This window comes from Bactrocera neohumeralis, unplaced genomic scaffold, assembly GCF_024586455.1.
Source record: "Bactrocera neohumeralis isolate Rockhampton unplaced genomic scaffold, APGP_CSIRO_Bneo_wtdbg2-racon-allhic-juicebox.fasta_v2 cluster10, whole genome shotgun sequence".
NCBI classification, from domain to species: Eukaryota; Metazoa; Arthropoda; class Insecta; order Diptera; family Tephritidae; genus Bactrocera; species Bactrocera neohumeralis.
In genome coordinates this window covers 26418920-26429169 of record NW_026089623.1, presented here as the reverse complement: position 1 = coordinate 26429169, position 10250 = coordinate 26418920, and positions in this window count along the sequence as shown.

Genomic DNA, 10250 nt, shown 5'->3' with positions numbered 1-10250 from the left:
AGGTATCATGTAAAAATTGTAGTCTTTCAATTTCTTGGCATTCATTGTTTATCCAATTTGTTTTTGCATTACGGATCATCTTCCTTTTTTTCTTTTCAGTTGTCTATACATGTCAGTGTTTTCATTTTTATATTCCCGGCGTTTACTTATTAGTTTTAATATGTCATCTGTCATCCAATTATTTTTATTATTTTCTTTCTTTTTTATTCCAAGGGAGTTTTTGAATATATTAATATTCAGTGGTTTTGCAAATAACTTTAGCATCATTGATCTATCAGATTTCGGATCGAATCCGATGACAGATTTTGCAATATTTTCTTTAACTATAATGCCTACAACATTGCGGTGATTTTTAGTTTGGTTGCCAGAGAAAAAGAACTTTGTATTTTGGGAAATAAATTCTCCACAATCTGGCCACCATGTTTCACTTATGCCAAGTAAATCGATGTCTAATTTTTCTATTTCTAAAATCGTATTAGCTAGTTTTCCAGGCTCGTATAAACTTCTTGTGTACCATGTTCTGATGTTTAAAGTTTGTTTTGTTTTACCTCCGGGGATTCTTAGCACCCTCGATTTGCCGGAGACTGAGGGCCATTGTTTTGGTTGTACTATCATCAAATAATACAAGAACTCCTATCTATAGTGTGAAAGTGGACGAAATCAGTGGATGAAAAGGGTTTACTGTTCAAAACTCCACCATAACGGTACTGTTGAACATTGGACAAAACTACTAAAAGCGCTTGTGAAAATTGGATAAATCAATATTTGACGTAAATTAATGCGTCAGAGACGAATATTTGGACTTCGGTACCTACAGTTGACGAAATGTTGGTCAATGTGTTTAAAAATCAGTGTTCACCGAGACTAAAAGCGGATAAATCAATAACTTTTTTTTTAAAAAATGCGTCAGAGAGCAAAATTCATTGCCACCGAGATGGTGAGAAAGATAATTTCATTTATGAGAGCCGGGGTGAACATTGGACAATGGGTTTCACATTTGGGTGAAGTCCCATATCTCGGGACCTGAAAGATCAGTTTTCGACAAAATTTGGTACTTGGTATTTTTTTTATATTCTTATGTCACGTTGTGAAAATGAGCGAAATCGGACAATAACCACGCTTACTTCCCATATAGCACAATTTTTAATCCATTTGATTCGTTCAGTTTCCAGTACGTAAATCAAGAAGCAATTAATGTACCGGAATTAAACTTTGCACGAATAGTGTACTTAGTGTATGCCATCTTATGACCGAAAATTGTTTAAATTACATAAAAACTGTTCAAGCCCTTAGGTACCGAATATTTGGACTTCGGTACCTACAGTTGACTTTTGATCGAAAATGTTGGTCAATGTGTGAGATATAAAATTAAAAATCAGTGATAATCTTTCTCTGACAATGGTGCGTCTGTATGTCAAAAATGGGTTGACAAATACTTCCCTTAGTCCCGATATACTAATATAAAGAATTTCGAACTTCCAGGTGACTTTGTTCCGCATATATCGGCCAATATGAGAGTTATCTCAATGAAAAAGAGCTAGCGTGTTTGCTCATAATAGTGTAACTTTATGCCAAAAATAAATAAATTTGAGCGAAAACATGACTTACCCCCCATATAACTAATATCAGAATTTTCGACCATCCAAAATGGGCGATAACGCCCCTTTGTGGGCGCTGCAAGTATCAAGAGGGGCGGTAAGAGACCCAGAAAGAAAATGGGGGCGTTGTGTAGAGGCCTGGGGGGTTATTTGTAATTTTATTTAGCTAGGAGGCCTCTTAGACAACGACTACATGAGCTCTCGACTCTCAACAAAAACTTGTGAACATCAACTAATATAAATTAACAAAATGAACAGACTCGGTTCTATATTTCTCTCCGCGTAGTTCATATATCTGTTCCTATTTTATTGAATATAGAAAAAATGAAAATCATGTCAATCGGTCGCTCCGTTTCATAACGGGGCATCTCGACAGGATAGAATTTATAGAATACTAACTGTCAAACGTATTGCTATTGCCATTGCCAAATCAGTATGTGGGCATTTGCTATCATAATATGTATAATCATTTGCGCAAAGGTGTAGGGTAGGTAGGTTCGAGCTGATTTAGCGAATGCTTTGAGCTCTTGAATAATTTATTTTATCACTTGCGAAATGACGTCGGGTAGGTAGCTGATGTAACGCACGTTTTGAGCTTTTGAACTCCTTAAATCTTTTATGTGGAAAATAAAAAAAGGATAAAGATCCTTTTTTTACAAATGTATTTCTGGTAAAAATAAGATAATAAGAAAAGGAGAAAGATTCTTTTTTACAAATGTATTTCTAGAAAAAATAAGAATTCATATTTTTGGACAACTATATAATAATTGTGCTTAAGCATTCCTATATAAACAATGTAATATTTATTTTATATTCATTTGTGGTTTTGCGCGCAATAGATGAGCATTACTTACGCCTCCTTTACACTACACATAGGAGAAGAGTTAATATTGCCAGCAATAAATGAAGTAATAACTACCGTGCTTCATAAACCGGCCGCAGATATTATCCGAAAAATTCCTTTGAGTAATAATTCTGTGCAAAGACGAATTGATGAAATGGCTGAAAACATTGAAGAATCATTGTACGTTCACCTGAGGTCAAGTCAATTTTGAATTCAGCTGAATGAGTCCACTTTACCAACTAATGAAGCATTGTTGTTGTTTTACGTGAGTTTTATTAAAGATGAGAAAATATGTGAAGAACTATTATTTGATAGAAATTTAGGAACCGATACAAAAGGCGAAACCATATTCAATATATTGGAAAAGTTTTGCGATGAGAAAGAAATTCCTTTGAAAAATATTATTTCAGTTGCTACGGATGGCGCTCCGACTATGACAGGGTGCCATAAAGGCGTAATTAAAAAATAAAATTCCAGATGTCCTTGGTGTACATTGCGTTATTCATAGACAACATTAAGTTTCTAGAAACTTAAATGAAAAACTATTTCAATCACTGCAATATGTCATCAAAGCAGTCAATAAAATCCGCAACAGCTCTTTGAATGATAGATTATTTCATCAGCTTTGTGTTATTAATGACGAGGATTTCAATCGTTTGTTGTTTCATACTGAAGTTGGTTGGCTATCAAGAGACAATTGTCTGACTCGACTCTACAACCTGTTTGACTCCGTTATAGAGTTCTTGGAAACTAAAGATACAGAATTGCAAGACAAGCTCATAACATCAAAAAATGATATAGCTTACATGACAGACCTGTATAAATTGTTCAACGACATGAATCTCCTTCTGCAAGGCGATAAACTAAATTTAATTAAAACAAAAAACGTCGTTGCTGCTTTCGCAGCCAAACTGCTTTGACACAAAAAGAATCTGGGCTGACGTGAGTTTCTCCATTTTCCGAATTTATCAGTATCATGCAGTAACGACGAATTGTTTGCCTACTGCCAACATTTGGAAAACCTCCAATGATACCAGGACATTTTGAACTTGGAAATACCAGACTGTGTGGGATCCGTTTTCAAATGTCAACACAGCAATGTCACCTCAGCTGGAAGAAGAACTTATAGAATTGACAACAAACGAGGAAATAAAAATCAAGTTCAAAAATGGTTACCAAGAATTTTGGCTACAAAAACCGATCTCGCAATTGTACCCTGGATTGTGGTCAATCGTTCAACGAGTCTTGACAGCATTCCCATCGTCATATTTGTGTGAACGTGGATTTAGTGCTGTGACAACACTGCTTACTAAAAATAGAAATCGTTTGCTTGTTACCGAACGTCGCGACTTGCGACTGTTCTTAAGTAAATTGGAACCTGATATTAACAAAATTATTAAACAGCATCAGATTCATCCTTCACATTAGTTTTTTTATATGGATCGTTTATTTTATTTTTAATAAAATATTCTCTGTTTTAATACTATAAAGTTGTGTTTCAATAATCATTCTTATTGGCAGGTGGAGCCCGTAAGAGTTAACTTGAGACCTAAGCGCAGTTGTATGTTACCTACTGCGCTTAGGTTTCAAGTTACTGGTTATAGTAAAAGTTTCGTTTAGAATTCTCCGTTAATATATGTACATATATAGGTCACAATAATTAATTAATTTAATTTGAAGTTATACTGGTTTTTAAATAGGTGAAAAAATGGGGGCTCTAAAAAAATATTTATTCTCAAAGTGGGCGGTGGACAAAATAAGTTTGGGAACCACTGCTCTATATGCTTAGTTTTTTAGTATGTGACATGCCAACAGTATATGGTATTAGGAAAAATAGATAAAATTTGGTCGATACTACCCCAACTTCCATATACTACATATGTACATATATCGGTTTTAATTTTTCTAACAAACCTTATGAGTATGTCATCATATGAGTTCTACTTGTATATGTATGTATGTGTGTATGTATGTATGTACATATATGTACGTATATAAAATTGCTTGGATTTCGATCCTCTGGTTGACGTTTTATATCTTAAGGTATTTTCCTTAGCTTTGACTCCTGAAAGTTGCAAGAGTATAAAAAGTTCGGTTGCACTCAAACTTAGCGCTTCCTTACTTGTTACGTTTAATTTCAATATCTTTAAAAGGATTGAAATCTCATTATATAAAATAAAATGTAATATTATGCGTGATAACATACATAAAGGTATATGTGATTAAAATCTGTTTTTTTTTTTCATTATACTTGTATGTAGTCATTATTGGAACTAGTCACAAAATCCTCGTTTTATAATAGTAACTTTTAATACTTTCGTAATGAATTTTCTTGCCCTTGGCTATAGCGTTACGGCTCAAACGGCTCAAGTGGCTTGCGCATAATTGACATTCTTAGTATACTCACAAGTGTTTCGGATTCATAATTGTCAGAGAAACCTAAGCAAAGATTCATAAGTATTGTGAACTCATAACCAAACACGTGAAAAGTTTCTTAATACAAGCTAAGCAGCTTACAAGCCTAAACTCTCTCTCTCTCACAATTGTAAGTGATCAGTAATCACACTTGTATTTATTCCGTGAATAATTTGCTTATTTCATACTCAATTTTTCGCAAGTAGCTCAAACTTGATTTTAACTCATTCACTGCAGGTCACTTTAAGGAATACGATACTTATCTCTCCTGCACAATCAAATATTTAATAAATAATTAATTAATTTTATTAAACTTTGGCAGCCAGTGTATTCCCGGTGATCACGATAAAAATGTACAAGCAAAAATAACTATTGTACAAGATAGCATGAAGTAGAAGAAGAGGAGACTATGTATACTACTTGTACATATATAACATCTTTTATGCGAACGTAAAGCTTTGTAAAGAGTCGCAACTATCGGCCGAGGGTTTCTTGATGATATTTCTAAGGATATGCAGATAAAAATTTTTGTACTGATGAACTTGATAGTTTCGATAGTTTAAAAAATAATATCGATACAACCGATATTTTTTCTCTTTGAAATCTACTTACTTTGCGCTGGTTTCAATTAAGTGACCTTGGCTTTCTACACTTCATTTTTATGAAATAATTTTTGAATCAATACATAGAACAACAAAGTCCCTTTTTCTGTACCTTATGCTTAAATCTTTAAAACTACGCAACCGATTTTAATGGGTTTTTTTTTAATAGATAGAGTTATTGAAGAGGAGAGTTTATATGTATAAAAGCACGCATTAAATAGTGGAGAAATACTGTTATTTTTGAGGTTTCTAATGTGTCGTAAATAGTTACATTTCTTCCGGTTACATTGCAAACGCAGACTGAACCTTACGAAATTTATTAAAACAATGTATTAAGTATTGTACACATTGAAAAGGTCTACAGAAACTCAGCGATGGTATATTTCTATCTCTTATAGATATCCCACGAAAACATTTTTTTGTCATTTAATTTTTACGACAAATAATGGCTAATTTTTGAAGCGATTTTAACCAATACAGCATTAATACTTATTGAATTAAATGCCTTAAATACGTTGTTGATTTAATATAGACCTTCTGGCCCTTTACTGCATCTGATTTAAATGAATATTTTCAAAGATATTCTTCTTCTTCTTAATTGGCGTAGACACCGCTTACGCGATTATAGCCGAGTTAACAACAGCGCGCCAGTCGTTTCTTCTTTTCGCTACGTGGCGCCAATTGGATATTCCAAGCGTCAGAAAACCTTGGCGTCAGAATTCTGAATTGTGGCTGTATGTATGAATAACTGAGATTATGTGCAACCGACATTCCAGAACTCTAGAAATTTTTTAAGACCCTATTGAAAATTCTAACCCGAACTCTTGCGTTCGTGTAACCGTTTATACCGTTTTCACGTGTTGGGCTTATGAATTACACGGTATGTGTTTGTTTCCGCGTTAATTACTTCAATGTGTGGGAGTTTCCGTAGCCTTGACTTGCTGGGTTGTTATCCAAAATCGATTTCACATTTGGTATTACCTGACTATATCATTATGTAGCTTTATTAAGTGAATTGTACTAAATTTTATGAAAATTAGTTAAGGCATAGAAATCCACCTATAAGTAAACTATCGATAGTGAGACGGAAATAAAACTATTGTTTTGGAGCTCCCTGGGAAACGTTTAGAAAGGAGACAATAGATTGAGGGGATTTTAGTCCCGGTGATTTCACAATGGACCTACTAAAGGTTTAAATGCGTCAATTCAAATGCGGAAATCATTATTGTGGTTATGAATTTTGATACTATATCACATTATATTAAACGATTCAGTCCTTCCCTTTAATTTTGAGAACTATAAATGAGGGGGTTCGCGCTTTATTTCACTTGGCTCCGAATATATGTGTGTTTAACAACACACATCATTTTTAAGAAGAGCATGTATTTTTGTTTATTATTGAGGTTTTTGTACTCTGGTTTCGGAATTAAAATTTTCGGTGGGCATGGTTATAATCTGATTGCATCCATTTCAACTATATTTGGTTGATGTAGCGCGTACATTTTACCTAATGGCGGTAGGTGCTCCTCCCACTTTCCACTGTTTAAATGTTCATAGAAATATGAACATGAAAATATTGTTGACATAAGATAAAATTATATATGTATGTATAGAAAAATATATTTTTGATACTTGTAAATTAGAACATAAATATTCACTTGTGAACAATAAATTAAATCGAAAGAATACAGGCACTAAATGTCAAGTGCAATGATAAGCAATAAAATTGCAATATGAGACTTTGCTCATAAAAATGGGAAAAACATTAGGGGGACCTGATTTCGGAGTTTTCCCATTTATGCTATGATATAAACACGAACAAAAAAATATTTGCAATGGCTGAAAAATTTCGAACCAAAACCCACGCGACACGTAAAAAAATAATTGCAACCCTGTGCCAGCTGCCATACTACACAATGACATATTTCGCTATTAAATTGTTGAGGACGGTAAGTTTTAAACAATTTTTTGTAAATTCTGTTTAAATTGTAAAGATTTCTATTCGAAGAAAGATATAAATTACAGTGTATACAAAAAATACATAGAAATATTTTACTGATGCATATAGAGTAGTAGACGAAATATGTACACTTAAAAACAACCCTATATTGAAGACAATATAAAATATACAGAACATGCGTACATGCTTTGGTATTTGCAATATGCGATAAAAATATAATACATATTTACACGTATGTACATAAACACACACGCATATACATACAAGGTGCTTTCCAAAGTAAAGAGGACTTTTTGAATCTAGCTCCCCTAGGGGCGCCATCTATATGTCGACTAGTGCGTTAGAATTTGTTATCTTTAGCGATTGTCCAGTGAGAATTTCATAACATTTCATCAATTGGAAGTGAAGTTATTGCGTTTTAAGTGTCAGCCAACATTAAATTTGGTTATAAAATTGGTACAAATTTTACCGAAGCATTTGAATTGATGAAACAAGTTTATGGCGATGATTACCTATCTCATAGCAGAGTGTATCAAAAATCAGCCGAAATCATTATTCAAGTTCATGGAAATGGAACTTAACATCTCCAAATCATCGATTTATCGCATTTCGACCGAACATTTGGGCTTACGAAAGGTGTGTGCACGGTTTGACGACCAAAACTTGCTCTCATCGATCGACGCTTGTGACAAATGGTTTGAACCGTCATACAGGCGACCATACCTGCCAACGAGCTAAAACACTCGTTCGCCATGCTTTTGGACCGTGCAAAAACTGTATTGAAGCAGATGTAGACTATTTTGAATAAAATAAATTGATTTTACCGAAAAACCATTTGTTTGGTTTTTTTTAAGTCCTGTTTACTTTGGAATCAGCAAATGGGTCTAGTGGTGAACGAGGGCAGGATGAAATATCTTCTGTCATCAAACAAACAGTCGTCGCACTCGCGACTAGGCTCCCACACCGCCGTTGACAGTCATAACTTCGTCTATCTTGGAACCAGCATCAACACCAACAGCAACGTTAGCCTAGCAATCCATCGCAGAATATCTCTTGCCAACAGGTCCTACTTCGGACTAAGTAGGCAATTGAGAAGTAAAGTCTTCTCTCGACGAACAAACAGAAAATTCTAAAAGTCACTTATTATTCCCGTGCTGCTATATGGTGCAGATGCATCTAATGAGTCGACGATAAAAGTTTTTGAGAGAATGGTTCTGTGAAAGATTTATGATCTTTTGCGCGTTGGCCACGGCGAACATCACATCCGATGGAACGATGAGCTGTAGTTCAGCGAATTAAAAGATAGCAGCTACGCTGGCTAGGTCATCCGAATGAACGAAAACACTCGACGCAGTACCCGCCGGGGAAAGCAGAGGAAGAGGAAGACCTCCACTCCTTTGGAAATAACATTTTGAGAAGAACCTGACTTCACTTGGAATCTATAATTGGTAGGTAGGTAGATACGAGTGCAGCCCTATCGGGCTCAATTAGCACTTGATGTGATATTTTGATACACTATTCGTAGAACCTCCTGTATCTTCTATTACGTTTCACCTTCTCTCTCAAACCATTTTGAGGTTTCGATGAAACTACTTATGTCCGATATGCTTTTGGTGGAAATCCATTCAAGGTTTGATGCTTGGTGGATTCCAAGTGTTTTGTGTCGGATCTGGGCTAGAGCTGGGCATTCGCAGAGAAAGTGGAAGATTGTTTTCTTGTTCCCTGCTACTCCGCAGCCACGGCAGATGTCGTTGTAGGGCAATCCCATTTTGGACGCATGTTCCCCAAATGGCTAGTGCCCTGTTGTGGTAGCTGTTATTCTGTAAATACTTTTTCTTGACCTATTTAATAAGTCATTGGTTCTTTTCCTGTTATATGTTGGCCATAATTGTTTAGTTATGACGCATTTTGTAATGTTTTTCCACCTGTTGTTTGCAATTTGCTAAAATTGTCTATTGATCTCTCCTTTTATCGATCCTAGCGGGCTTGGTATTAGCTCCGCCTTGGATTCATTGAGGAAAGCTCCTGCCTTTGCCAACTCGTCTGCTTTTTCGTTACCGAAAATGTTGCTGTGGCCGGGAACCCAGATCAAGTTTAGCTGGAGCTTGTCTTTTATTGAGCTTAGTGCTCTCTTGCAGTTGTGAACTATACTGGAATTTGTCATTGGTGAAGTCAATGCCAGGAGGGCCGCCTGGCTGTCCGTAAATATAGTTGCTTTATGTATATTCCCGTGGTTTTCTAATAGAACTTCGGAGGCTTTTTCTATGCCTAGTAGTTCTGCTTGGAAGATGCTAGCCGAGTTCGGTAGACGTATAGAGAGAGATATGCCTAGATCAGCGGACAATACCCCCGTGCCTACTCCACAGTCCATTTTGGACCCGTCGGTATTGACTGAGGTGGTATCTTCCTCTACCATTGAACCTCTTCTCCATTCTCGTCTAGATGGTATCCTCACCTGGAAATGTCTATTGAAATCCAGCTTTGGGAGAATGTAGTCTGACTTGTTTAGAATTACACTATGTCCGTAGTTCTGCTGATTCCAACCTCTCAATTCTTTTATTCTTATCGCCGCAATAGCTGCTGTTTTGTGAATAAAAATGTCCATTGGTAGTTGATGCAGGATCACATTGAGCGCATCAGTCGGACATGACCTGATTGCACCCGTAACATCCGCACATGCTGCTCTTTGTATTCCATTTAATGGATTGGTGCACTATTGCAAAAAGGAGAAATGACTGGCGCGCTGTTGTTAATTCGGCTATAACCGCGGGAGCAGTGTCGACGTCTTTAAAGAAAAAAAAGAGATATAAGGAAGAAAATTCACTAAATAA